The sequence below is a fragment of the Coptis chinensis genome, chromosome 7 (assembly GCF_015680905.1).
Source record: "Coptis chinensis isolate HL-2020 chromosome 7, ASM1568090v1, whole genome shotgun sequence".
Classification (NCBI taxonomy): domain Eukaryota; kingdom Viridiplantae; phylum Streptophyta; class Magnoliopsida; order Ranunculales; family Ranunculaceae; genus Coptis; species Coptis chinensis.
In genome coordinates, this window is record NC_141462.1 from 85,681,336 (window position 1) to 85,695,852 (window position 14,517).

At 37.1% G+C, this 14,517-nt stretch overlaps 2 long non-coding RNA genes across 2 annotated transcripts; both read right to left on the bottom strand.

Moving 5' to 3' along the window:
• Nucleotides 1–2: 2 nt before the first annotated feature.
• LOC147489553 (uncharacterized) lies at nt 3–1,333 on the bottom strand. The gene is made up of 3 exons (XR_015202691.1): nt 1,193–1,333; nt 647–1,111; nt 3–277 (listed from the first exon to the last, which is right to left on the bottom strand). It is a non-coding gene; the product is annotated as an uncharacterized LOC147489553 (long non-coding RNA).
• Nucleotides 1,334–4,582: 3,249 nt separating this feature from the next.
• On the bottom strand, nt 4,583–8,421 carry LOC147489554 (uncharacterized). Its single transcript, XR_015203180.1, has 2 exons — nt 8,242–8,421; nt 4,583–5,062 (listed from the first exon to the last, which is right to left on the bottom strand). It is a non-coding gene; the product is annotated as an uncharacterized LOC147489554 (long non-coding RNA).
• Nucleotides 8,422–14,517: the final 6,096 nt, after the last annotated feature.

The following is a 14,517-nucleotide window of genomic DNA, read 5'->3' on the forward strand; positions in this document are numbered from 1 at the left end:
AGCCCTACATCAAACAATATATTTCATAGTAAGATACCAATAATAAAAGAAATAACAAAAAACCATTTAACGACCAAGCATTCCCATAAGGTGAAATCTATAATTCTGAAACTTTAAAAACAACTATCGATGGGAATGTCTTGAAGAATTAAAACGATTTTGATAAGAATAAAAAGAGCATATTTATCTACAAAAGAGAATGGAACATGCATACCAATTATTGGGCATATTTTTTGGAATAAAGATCTCCGAGAACAGATGACTTTAGTAGGCAATCCTAACATCAAACAATAAATGAAATAAGGGAAACGCAATCAGTAAAACACAAAACGGAAGAAAATTGATTTAACAACCACTCTTAGTTGAATTTGAACAATTTTTAGTAAAGGAAAGCTTTAAAAGAAGGCTATGACCTATGTGCCAAGAACTAAAGCCTTAAGAAAACGGATTAAGAGGTGGCTTGAACCAATGCATTAGTAGAATCAAAATTGCCACTAATTTTATGAAAGCTGCTAGAGGTAGACTTAAGGAACTGCTATAGCATTCTTTGAATATAGCAACTATTGATATTAATATACTATTACTTCAAAAGCAAATCTAGCTTTAGAAATTAAAAAATAAATAAACAAATAAATCTACCACTCACCTTGGCAGGTTGGTTTCCACCACCAAGCTCTGGGACGAAGAAAGCAATAATTGGATCAATAGGAGACCAACTGAAGTCTATAACATTTTGCACCTTCAAAGACTTCTTGTCAATAAGAGTGAAAGTCTCTGTTTCATACACAGATATCACATTTTTCCCCATTCTAGCAAAATACTTGTCGTTGTTTCCACCAGCCCATCTGAAAAATAATAACAATAGTCTAATTACTAATTACAATGGCACCATTACAGACACTCACTGGGACAATTTAAGCTATAATAAAATATATAAAAGCTATGGGTGAATTTGTATTCAGCTTCAAAACATATGACACTTGAGACACAATTACCGCATGACAGGCCATGAAACCCCAGACTGGCCTCCAGTCACAATATCATTAGCACTTCCTTCAAACTTCCTCATCACTTTTCCAGTTCTCACGTCAAAAATGTTCAACACGAACCTCTACATCAAGAAAGATATCAAATGAGAAATAACTCGATATGCCGATCAATATAGGACGGAATGAAAGTGGCGTATACTCACATGTGAATCGCAAGAATTGCTTGGTTCGTGACTCCTATATGTGACCAAGAATTTCTCTCCAGGAGAGAAATCAATGAGCTTAACATGTATTATTCCCATCAGAATTGATGTGAGCAAAAGAAAACCAAAGAATTAAAGAAGGTGTGGCTAGAAAATAGTTTCGGGATCTCATTGAATGTGATCTCTCGAGGGAAAAACATAATTTTCAGTTTGTATTAGCTATACCCCGCCATTTTTTATTGCACTATCATATTGTTATTAGAGTACTACAAATTTTGGATTTACGTGAATCACATTTATTTTTGCTTAGATGTATAGAGTGATCATTCTTAGCTTTGTTTGGCAGTTTTGGATCGATAATTTGGTGGGGGATAGCAATTTTTTCTAACCTGAGGATGGGGATAACGCATGAGACGTTTAAAGGTAGTTGCACCACCCCAAACAACAGCACCCTACCTGAGAACTGTGGCCAAGTATGTCCCACGACGGGACCACTGTACCAAATTATTGGTCCAAAACTTCCAAACAAAGCTAAGAATGATCACTCTATACATCTAAGCAAAAATAAATGTGATTCACGTAAATCCAAAATTTGTAATACTCTAATAACAGTATGATAGTGCAATAAAAAATGGCGGGGTATAGCTAATACTAACTGAAAATTATGTTTTTCCCTCAAGAGATCACATTCAATGAGATCCCGAAACTATTTTCTAGCGTCTAACATCAAAGGGTGATCATTGTGAATCAGTAGGATTAAAAATATTTAAATACAGCTAACCATATCCTTAATCATAAAAAATTAATGGAGGAAGAGAAGATGTACTTTTGCATCCAAGTAAAGGGGTAACACCTGTAGCTTTGTTTCTCATAATCTAGAACAGTATGGATTTTATTTGATCTGATTATAATATGGATTTAGGTGTAAAGGTTGGTGATTTTGCTGTCACCCTCGATTACCAATTGCGAATATCATCTAGATATAAGCTTGAGCTAGTCACACATAAATACTATTGAAAAACTATCTTAAATTATCTAAGTTAAAAAACAACTAATATTCTTAAACTAAAACTTTCTTTGCAAAGTTAAGCAGCATTTGATCTTACTGCATGATTGTGAATAAGCAAACCTGGTGATGCTCCAATAAAACAACTAAACCCGACGGAGTCATTATTTTTTCTATTTGTTTGACCATAACTTTAGTAATATTTATGGGAAGTCCTAGTGAGGTGTTAAGCAAGCAACATAAAGGTGGGCATGAATGAAAACAGGTTGAGGCAACTACACTCTGAGATTAGGTAGTACTGACCCACATTGGAAAACTTAAATCCATATGAAGTGCAATTTGAAAAACAGAAGACTGGGTTAACATTATCTTAATCGAAACGTGTAACGCCAAATAGTTACATATAATTAAACAATGAACGCGTCCACATTTGTGAGGCAGGGACATACAGACTCAATACTATATAAAAATATCACATACATATTTGGAAGTTTGAGGTGAAAAATGGAATGAACCCAAATGATTAAGAATTTGATCAAAATAATACCTTGACGGTTCCAAACCTTTGAAAGAGGGCCTTAAGATCCTCACGCATAACCACATCCTTATCGTCTTTATCAATCACTATTGATGTTTTTTCTCCAGCAGATGTTTTCTCTTCACTTTCTTGACAGCTATCTGCATGAGACTTTTCATCATTCTAAAGAACAGCATCTTCTGTAATTTTGACATCACTCTCTTCAGACGTTTTATCATCCTTTTTAACCTCATCCATAGAGTTAACTTCGTCATCTTGAACAATTTCTTAGTTTAATTTTGGAAGAAGAATAAGAGAGAGGGTAGTTGCTACCGAGATAGTTGCTAAGTTGTGAGCTTCGGACGGAACATTTTATTCCGTCTCGTGTGTTTTTTTATATTTTTTCATTTTTTTCTTTGGATGGAATGTTTCATTCCGTCTAACATGTTTTTTTGGTTTTTTTTCTTCTTTCAGACGGATTGTTTCATTCCGTCCGGCCGTTTTTTCGATTTTTACATTCAGACGGAATCAAACATTCCATCCGAGATTCAAAGTCACCTCTGTATTGGGCACCCTCACCTTACTTTTCACCAAAACGGTAGCAAAAATGGGAAATTGAGCCTACGTGGAGGCGAAAAATACTGACTTGCATTGGGAATGCTCTAAGGAAATATACAACATCCGACCTATTTGATGAGCCAATTTGTAGCGTTCATTATTACAATTACTTCATTTTGTATTTTTTTCACTTTTAGATGTATGTTGTAATATTAAAATAAGTTTTATACTTTTTTAGCATGGCAAAAATTCATAATTTTCTACTTTAAAATAGGCGCGCGACAATTTTTTTTTTTTTTTCTCTTTTACATATAGACCCCTTTTTAAGATCTCGCTTAGGGCCCCTTGGAACTCAGGGCTGCCCTAGTAGCTAGCACAACAATCAAGAGTAAAGTACCTCTCCACATGGTGGTGAACGACATGATGGAGAATTTTTTTTTTAAGTGGATGCTCTATGTTTTGAAAATACCTTTTAAACGTCATGTGACCTCATTCTTTTAATTTTTATGATTATACTCATTCTTTTTCTTGCTGCAATCATAGTATAAAATATCAAGATATGGCAAAATATCAACCTCTGATTTATGGATATGTATCGAAAATATATCCCCCTATGTGGGGATATATTACATTAGGGCATCTGCAAATATCGTTGATATATCGAGATATATCGACAAATATCTCCAAATATCAACAGACTATGTGTGGGTATTTCTGACTGCAAATATCGTAGATATATCGTGATATATTGACAAATAACCACATATATCGCGCAAATATCCACAAATCATCTATATTTTTTTTGAATGTGGTAATTACTTTTAATATGAACTATCTAATGCTCAAAAATATTAATTAACTTATTTGCACATATTTAGAATGGTTATATGTCATTATAAAATCATATTCTAAGTTTCAAATACAAATTCAAATATTTAAAAAGTCACACAAATTATTATACTGATTGTAACGCCTTAGGATTAAAAGATTAAAGAAAGATTATAGGGCGTTAATAGGACTACGTTTAATTTTAATTAATTAAAATAAATCAACAATAAATTATCATTTTTTTTTATAAAATCCGGCAGAGTCTCCTCTGTAATTTCGATATTTAAAACACATAAATCCTGTCATAACCTGAAAATCAGAACTATATATACAATTCTCATTTATCTACCTTTCCAAGATATGCATATATATACTCCACTACTCCACTTTAACAAGAAAATAAATATTACATATATACAAGTAACATATCCACTTCCAAGATATTCAACAAACACATAAATAACATTACATACATATCTACTTCCACAACAAAATACATGAAATAAAATAAAGGAAAGTTACACTACATGAAATAAAATATTTGATTTTATACAAAATGAAATTACAGTACATGAGATACAATAAAACATCCCACGAGCCCTCCTCGCAGAACCTCTAGTACTTATCTCTAAATAGTTGTCGAGCTATCTCGAACTCGTAGTCATCCTCGTTTGAGTCTTCTCCAGGAAGGTGTGCATACATGGCAGCTCTATAATGTTTTTTTTTTTTCCAGTTATTTTCTCAATCCCAGACTCAACTATTTGTCGGAACATGTCTCGAATTTCCTTTCCACATTTCGAGCATTTCTCAACATTTTTGCTCCCTCCGCCAAGATGTAGTTTAAGCCTTGTAATGCCACCTCCAGCTAAAATCTTATCACAGTATTTGCAATGTGTCCCATTTTTATTTCCAGGGATACGGATAGCGTGGTCCCACCCGATATCGAATCCCTTTGACATTTCTAACCTCGTTTAACACAAATGAGAATAATTTAATATATACATCGAAAAAATAATTAAATTTGATGATTCCTATTTAAAAATACATTGATCAAGTACATAACCATCTTGACGAATGCCAAAACAGTTAAATAACATTTACACTTAAAGAAACCAACAACTTAGATCATCTCAAAACGAATAAAGATAAGCTCCAAATAGTGCCACTAAAAAATAAATGAATTTCCAACCCTAATGATGCACAATGAACCTATTACTCAAAATTACTCAAAAATGAATTCTACTCTATCTTTTGGTCACCAAAAACTATCTTTTGAACCATGTCGTTCCAAATGAAAACCACTATCTAAAACTAGGTTATAAACAACGTACAAAACGTCTAAGAATGATTGAAAAATCTCTTAGTTCATTTCTAGAAATATCTCTCAAATTAGGTTCATGTACATAAAAATATAACACGGTAGGTTTTCTAGCTCCCAATATAATAATTTTTCCTCCAATCATCCAAATGACACTTCACTTGATTATTTGAAAACTATGATATATACACTTACTTTTTCATATACAACCCGATGTCCCAATCTCAGCCTAACTAGAAGTAACTATAGCGCGAACTTGGTAACAATCCAAATTTTCAGCAAACGAAAATTCTGACGGACTATCTTTGGGATAGCGCAAATCTTTCCACAGATATCCAAAAGCATCGAGGTTTTTTGTGTTAAAATGCTAACACATAGAACTTACTTCTTTATGTTTTACAAAAAAACTCGATCTCATTCCAAATAATCGAAAACTTGGCTTGAACACAGTGCGCAGAAACTGATTTTTGATGCACTATTTTTCTGTCAACCCAACTTCATGGTGCCATATCTATCTCCACAGGCCTCAGAACGCATTGAGGCCAATTGGGTTAGAAAGTAGACTCACGGGTCTTACTTTTTAATGTTTTACCAAAAACCTATCTCTTCTTCTAGCTATATCAAAACTGAGGTCTAACATTGTGCAGAAACTGTTTTTCTGCCTAGCAAAATTTTCTGCCGCGCAGTATTTAGAAGTGCATATCTTTTTCCACCCACATCCAAATTGAACGAGGCTTGCTGCGTTGGATAGACGACTCACTAAACTATCATCCAGAATTAGATTCAATCAGAAAGACCAAGATTCTACTTTGATATGAAGTTTCAAATATCATTGCAAAACTGAAAACTGTTTTAATACGATCCACACTAAACTTAAAGTTGCGTATCAAAGATAAACTATTCGAAACTAACTTTTCATGCATCCCCATCTCACCATCCGACATCAAGTACCAACTACCTAATGACAACGCATATAGTTCACACAATAGACACAACCTTAGAAACAAGGTATCCACACCAAGAAAAATGCTAGTAAAACAAATATGGTAGAGCAAAGGATCCATATCATGGATTAACAAATTTAAATAATTATATCATAAGACAGTTGCCATGTGATTCACTTAAACATAAACATCATAGACAACTGTCATGCAAAAATTTAAAAAGGAAACGCAAAAGACCGAGCGAGAGAGGATTGTCTAGATACAAATTTATATAAGTGGTAACAGTGAGTTTCTCATAGAAAATTTAGAGGTATACCCTGTATTAGACAACAAATATTTGCTTAATTTCCCACCCAAATAGAAATAAGCCAAATGGAACTAAGGAGTGAACTTCATTGCAAAGTACTGACCACAAGCCGAAACACAAGACAACAGAAACCAAACTTCCTCTAAGTTGTTGTAACAAGGAACATTTTCAATAAATTAACAGAGCGAAAACAAAGCTCGATTGAAAATTTGAAATGCACACATTTTAAAGTTGTGTAACAAGGGGCTGCATCCATGAAATTAGCATAGAACAAAATGAACTTTTACAATGGTTCGAAGTATTCCTCTCTTTTAGTATATTATCTTTCTTATAATTTCTCTAACCACCAATTTCCTTGTATACACAATCCCATTTCTTTTTCAATTTAGTCTTCAAAAGTCCCAAGTTTTCAGTTTACTCTTAAGTTTTGACTAGTTCAAACTTTCCTTTGACAACACCCAATGCACGTGTGTGAGAAACCACATTTATGCTACTCAACAATAACTAAGCTAAAGCTTACACAACCTCTTTGCAAGATTCCTACACCAACAAAACCCAATACACATCATCAATATATAGTTGCTGAGCTATCCCATCTTCTTTCATTCATCTTATATTTGTTGTAAATAATGAATTCTGAAAAACTAATATTTAACTCTGCGAGTAGGTAGAAAACTTCAAAAAAGAAATAAACTAGCGTGTGTCTTGTGCCTAAGTCCTATTTCCTAAACTATGGATGGTTCGTGCATTTTATAAAAGTAGTAACTCCATCCAAAAACTCATCGCTTTCTAATGGTGCCTTCATCCATTTAATGTTTGGTGGTGACAAATTAAACCCATCCTTATTAGATTTAAAACCTTATCAAACTTAAACACAACATAACATATGTATGTGTGTACGTACGAAATCATCTAATTAAAATTGAACTCCAAACAAAGTAGAAAATCTCAATAAGAGCCACTAAGAGAAAATAGAAAAATCACTTGATTGAATTTTTCTATCTTCCAACCTCGAGATCGAGAATCGAAGCCAACTCCACTACTGCAAATCAAAATAGTTATTCCCCACACTGGCCGAATACGTTTGTGTTAGGAAAATTCACTACTGTCCAATCCCAACAAAAGTCATGATAAAATACGTAGCTAGTGGAATTTGCAAAGCCACGCACAACGAGATTGTCTATTAAATTAGAGTTTTTGCTGTGATTGCTCACCTGCAAGATAAATTGGTGTCTCTCTGAGATGAAGCTGAAGAAATTTAAGCAACTTTATTTGTTCAAATTTTAGGATTAAAAAAGACTCTGAAGCTACATGATCATTGTCCAAAAATCTAAAGAAAAAGTTTAAATTATACCACATCAATTAAGATGTCCATTGAAATAAGAAGAATCAATCTTGAATACCAAATTTGATAATAACAATCAATCTTATAATATCAATCTTCATATTATTCAAATGCAAATTATATTAAATATTGAATATCGATTAAATTCAAATTCTATTCAATCTTCCAATTGGTACTAAGAGATATTAAATAAGAATAATTTTAAAAGAAAAAAGAGAAAACTCACTTGATCGAATTTGGGTTTAAAAGGTGTGGGAGATTGTAGAAGAAGGAGAAGTGGAGAACACCCTTTTCTAGCCATCAACATTTGTTGGTTTGCAATTATTTTGGCAAGCTGGTGTGGGAGAGGGTAAAGTAGGAGAACACCTTTTTTTCTAGCCTTCAGAGTTCATTCGTCGGTTTTTTTCTAGCCACTCTCTTTCCAATCACCACCAGCATCACCAATTATATCCAAAAATAGCGTGGATTAAAATAAAAACTTGTTTTATCGCGATATATTCATAAATATCGCCGATATTTACACTTATATTTATCCAAATGAATACCGTGATATTTATATGTCAATCTCTGATTTCTCGATATTTATAGCGATATATCGTGATATTTTGTACTATGGTTGCAATCGACGATGATTCTCTTCCTTTTTTTAAGTTACAATCGACAATGATTTTCTTTGGCAATTTATTGTGCATACATATGTTCTTCAACAATTCTTTATGGATAAATTAGTTATTGTCTAACATTATTCTCTCGGCAATCAAATTCATAGCGTCCATCACATTGAAGTGCTTGAAAACATTTGCGATGAGCAACTTGCAAATGAGACAACTTGTAACTACAATCAATATACTCTTTCATACCATAAAACGATCATGATAATCAATATGACAAATTTCAAATACCGAGAACTAATATCATGTAGCTGTTCTTGTAGCTCACAAATAGTTTTTTCAATATATATAAATTCGAACATGAAAATGTTGTGGGTTGAAACAATATATATATATATATATATATATAACCTATCAAATGAAATTCAAACCTAATTTTTTTGTAGTTATGAAGCACTCACTATAAAGATTATCTCCACAAAATTTCAGCTTATTTGGAAACCTCTAACTTAGATAAAAATTGTTGTCATCTTTAAAAAAAAATCTAACGGTCAAGAAATGTCGAGTTTTTGCAATATTTTTTTGCCAATGTTGGATGTTTCCAAATGAGTTGAAATTTTATGGAGACGATATTTATAATAATTATATCATATCCACAAAACATTGTGGTTGAATTTATTTTATAGGTGAAGTTTTACCTACGTACTTATTTTAAGTTAACTTAAGTAGCTACTTTTTAAAGAATGACTATATATACATATATAAGAGGGCCAGTGGTGGGGGTGGTGGGGTGGGGGGAAGATGCAAAATGAAGATAACAAAAAAAAACAAACATGAAGGGTAGAAGTTGCACTATGGTTGGCGCCTTGGTATTACGCTTCAACTCCGACCTTTGTCTTCTTGTTGTGATCTTCAATGAGGAAAGATACACTACTACAGAATGACACATATACCACGGTCAATAAAAACGTTTATACCACGGTTCTTTCAAAAACAGTGGGAAATACTTATATACCACGGCAGAAATTTTTTTGGTCATTGGTTTACTAGTATATGCCACAGTTACATGAAAACCGTGGGATAAGTTGGGCCATATACCATGGTTAGTTTTTTTTCCAGCATGAGAGTACTCCACATCCCCACTACCTTAAACATAAACAGTGGTATATAAATTTTCCACTTTCTACCGTGGTTTATGACTTTATGCCAAATAGTCAAATACGCGAAAAAAAAAACGCGGTTAATGGATTTAATCCATTGTCTATTAAATTGGGCCTCCAACTCGCAAGCCCAACCCGAAAAGCTTCTCATATTCAATTTTTGAGGAGGGAAAAAAAACACACACTGAAAAAACTCAAAATCATTTCCTCTTCTCTCTCTTGAAAAAACGAGACCACACCTCAAAATCAAAAGCAATGACAGAAACCCAAAAAACCACCCCAACACGAGGAGGAGGATGAGGACCAACGAGTCCATTATTATTCTCAAACAACGACCAACTCGAACGTGCACGTGCGCGTGCAGCAGCCATTCGTCGCAAATCCATTCTTGTCGTTTCTCCTCCTCCACTTCAATCTCAACCCGACCCTTTATGTTTCAGTAAAGAGCAAATTACTGAACTTTTCACAAACTGTATTAAATTAGCAAGTGAGAATAAGATTAATCAGAAGAATACTTGGGAGTTAAGGTTGATTGATCATATGTGTGAGATTATTAGAATTGATACTCAAGATGATAATGACGTAGAAACTAATTTCCAAAAGGTGCGCCCCACTCAAGTTTTTTTCTTTTATTAAATGTTGGGTCTTTTTTTGATTGTTTTGTTTTGTTTTTGTGTGTAGGCAAGTTGTACATTGGAGGCTGGTGTTAAGATATATGCTTCGAGAGTTGATTCGGTGCATTCGAAAGCGTATAAGGTTCTTGGTGGGATTAATCGGGCTGGGCGAGATGATATACAAGGTATGATTGTTGTTGTTTAATATGGTTGACTGCATTAAGACAGCCATCCAAGAAGAGAGCTACTAGCTACTGGGAACTACCTAGATACCTAGCTACTAGGAACAGCCTATAGCTACTAACTCGAAGCTTGGGAGACGAGACTCTTGTTCGATCTTCCGGCAGTCTTTGCTTCCTCCTTGGCTTGGTCGAAATAAAAAGGATGATAATGGTACCGATTTCAATCAGCTCACCAAATGGTTACCGCCACTAATGCGCCAATGTAATTTTCATGTTCCAATTATCTGCCGTTGTTGTTGGATTGCGGATATCCTATAAGACCGACCCTCACAGACCACCACCGACCGTTGCTTGTGTGCTTGGACATACATAGCCAAACCGGGCGTCTACAGAAGTAAACCTTTCTAAATGCACACGCTTTTCAAAATGCGGATGGAAAGCCCTCGATTAATGCCATGGCTAGAATAAGGCGGCCGAAGGCGAATAATGCTATGGCAAAGCCTACAACTCTTTTATCTGTCTCCCACCCCATTCTTTCCCTAAGAAAGGGGCCTGCAGCCTACCCTAGCCCTCCCCGACCTGTCTTATTGTTTGTTGGTCCCTACTCCCTCGGGGAGAAAGAAAAACGAAACCAATTCCGCGCCGCCACCAGCAGGAAGCTCCATCGAAAAAAAAATGTCCAAGATCTATGATGTTGGGCGAAAAAACTTCTTCATCGGGGAAGGTCATCGAGATAACAACGGGATCATCGGCGGGGTTGTCTCGCTAACCAATCAGCAATGGCTTGCCCCTTAATAGCTTCGTTGGGGTAGACATACAATCTCAAACTTTGGCGGTTTAAGAAGCCATCGGCGGTTCTCCCGGATAACTATGGCTGTGATAAGAGAGACTTCAACGGATCGGCCGCCGTCGTGAGATGAATCGTATTCCCCAACAAACATATAATGTATCAATTTACGAAGTCGCCAAACACACCTTCTCAACCTTTGAATATCGTTGTTACGGCAACATAATCCTACTAAGGTAATTTATGGGACATTCATGCCCCTCGTTATCCTCATTGTGCCAAGAGAACGCCTAAAGATGTATCGGTTGAAGAAAGATATAAGATCAACGGCCTCCCGGAAGGAAGTGGGATCAAAGCATAAGCGGATGGTAAGGGTCACTTACCCTTCTACCGGGTAGGATGGGAAAGAGAGGTAGGTGGGGCTGGAAAGAAACCATAGGTATGACGGGGAGAATCTTTTCAGTTATAGACTAGGTCTGTTATGCCAAACAAACCGGCTGTGGTGACTCTGGAGCCGTTGCCCCACCCTGCGCCAATAAACTTTGAGTCTCAGGGGTCATCATCGTCGTCGATTATAAGGGGGTTGTGTCGGTAAAGGGGCTTGCAAGCAAGTAGAGTCCGATAGTTAAGGGAAGAGTGAAGAGGCAAATAGCGATTAGGAGTCTATAGAAACGAAAAAGCCCAGCTCTACCATAGATTAGGCTCGTAGTCGACGGCCGAGCTGCAAGAAGTCTACTCGTCGTTGAGTCTTTCCGTCTGCGAGAATAGCCACCCACCGATTATCGGACAAAGGATTGATTGCCGTACTAAAGCGCTTTGTTTTCAACATTCATGGCCATCGGTCGTCGTTCGAATCGGAGAGTGGTGGTAACCCCGCAGCCGTCTAAGAGAGCCGGCGCCCGGCGAGGAAAAATTGTCGCCCACCCAATGTGGTTCCGATCCCTTCGGTGATGCCGGAAGTCGTTTCGATATCACGATTTTATCTGGTTTCTATTTTATTTATTATCCCCGATCCGAAGTAACCTTTTCCTTTCCTTGGGCAAGATTACCTCCCAACAAGATTGATCCGTTTGGATCTTGGTCCATGATGGCCTTTTATTGATTTTGGCGATTGGATCTCTATGAATGGAAAGGGGTGTGCCGGATCGGGGAGTAACCACAGTGATAGGGCAAAAAGGGGGAAGGACAAAGGAAAGAGTGATGCCTACATTAAATATATATGTACCGATAATAAATCCTACAATGTTATATCGTTCATTGTAATGATACTTTTCGTTATTACGTACTTTTATATCAACGATGGCGCAATATGTGGGCTTTATTTAGGGTCCTTGCTTTCAACCGGCAATTAGGCGTGAGTATGCACTATGAGTTGGATGGTGGGGGTACGGATCATCCCTATTCTGGTAAGGAAACCCCAACCCCGGCTCGAATATAAACAACGAAATAAAGATGGAAATAGGGGAGTTGGGTGATAAAGATGGGCCGATCCGCGATTGCGTAATATCAATTTCGGGCCTCGTCATCGAAAGCGGCTTCTAATTGCTCGGAAATTCTCAGCTATAAGGGGTGCTTCGGATCGGGAGTAACCTCTAGTGATAGGGCAAAAAAGGGGAAAGAAAAGGAAAAGAGCGAGCGATGCCTACATTAAATCAATTGATTCGTCATGGTAGAGAAAAAAGCGGTATACGGACCGTACTCGAGCCGGATCAATGTCCCCGAAGCAAAGAATGCGCCAGCGTGTTCCAACGAGAACACCGAAAAACCTAATTCAGCTCCACGTAAGATAGCCAAAATACGGTTGAGCAATCGACATGATATATTTGCTCACATTCGAGGCGAAGGTCATAATTAGCAGGAACATCCTATGGTGTTAATAAGAGGAGGTAGAGTGAAAGATTCGCCGGTGTGAAATCCCATTGTATTCGAGGAGTCAAGGATTTGCTGGGAATTCGGATCGAAGAAGAGGCAGATCTAAATATGGTGCGGAAAAACCCAAATCGATATGAGTGGAAGATGCCCCCGGAACTTGTTTTCTCGGTCGGTCGAGGGAACAACCACAACGTTCGCCCAAAATAGAACTATACGGAGCCCTTCCGAATTACCTATAGTATACTACACGAGCCAAGAAAGAGTGTAGTAGATAGACTCCATTCGCCCGTGGAGGTGAGTGGAGGAAGAATAAAAAGCTTTTCTAGTTCCGCTTTTAAGTCTAATTCCGTTCGTCGAGGTTCAGGCCGGCATTTGTAATGAAAGAGTAGAAACCATTTCCCACACTTGGTGATTTGTCACTCTAGGGACTGAATAAGGTAGTTAGTTAGGACAGACCCACCCCTTGGAAGGGTTGGCTATTGATGGGCTTTTGATGACTGCCGAATCTGTTTTTTCGGCTACCCGCACCGAGCCTAGCCGTATCTTGCTGCCGTAGTTTGCCCCTTATCGGCAAGTTCCTATTGTCCTCGACTAACGGAGGCGAAAAGAGTAGCCTTATGGCAACGACGATAGAGTCCTCGTCTTCAAGCCCGAATCGCTAAAGCTGGCTACCGAGAACAAGCTGCACGAGTGAGCAACTAGTCTTGTCTCTTGTCCGAAAGCCCAAGGCGAATGCGAAGGCGATTGGATCAAGCCTTCCGGCGTCGCCCAACCTCATTTACGATATGCCCATGCCTAGTGCTAGCCGTTGTTCCGATTCGGATGTTTGCTTTCAAAGAAACGAATGGCTGATTTGCTATCGCTCTTGTCTCGATCAAGCATAAGGAACCAACCATTCGCTCATAAGCCTATTCGAAAATCTTGCTGCCGGCGGCGATTGGGCGGTGCTAATCGGTTACAGGCGACCCTCCCTCTCCGCTTGGGAGTGCCTTCCTCCCCGCCGTTCCACTCATCCAGATTAGAGACATTGACTATAAGTACTACTAACATTTTTAACCGAAAGCCCCCCTAACCCTAGAGAGGGAACAGACGGGATAGTTTTATATCCACGAAAAGCCCGGTATTTCGCTTCTTTTCGAGGAATCCAAAAGGATATAATAATGAAAAGGCTACAACTCTATGGCATTACACTCTCTTCCTCTTTTTAGGGGTTACTTGGCTATGCTTATTCCAAGAGGGAAAGGCCGTAATAAAGTAGAGGCGATTCTTCTTCAAT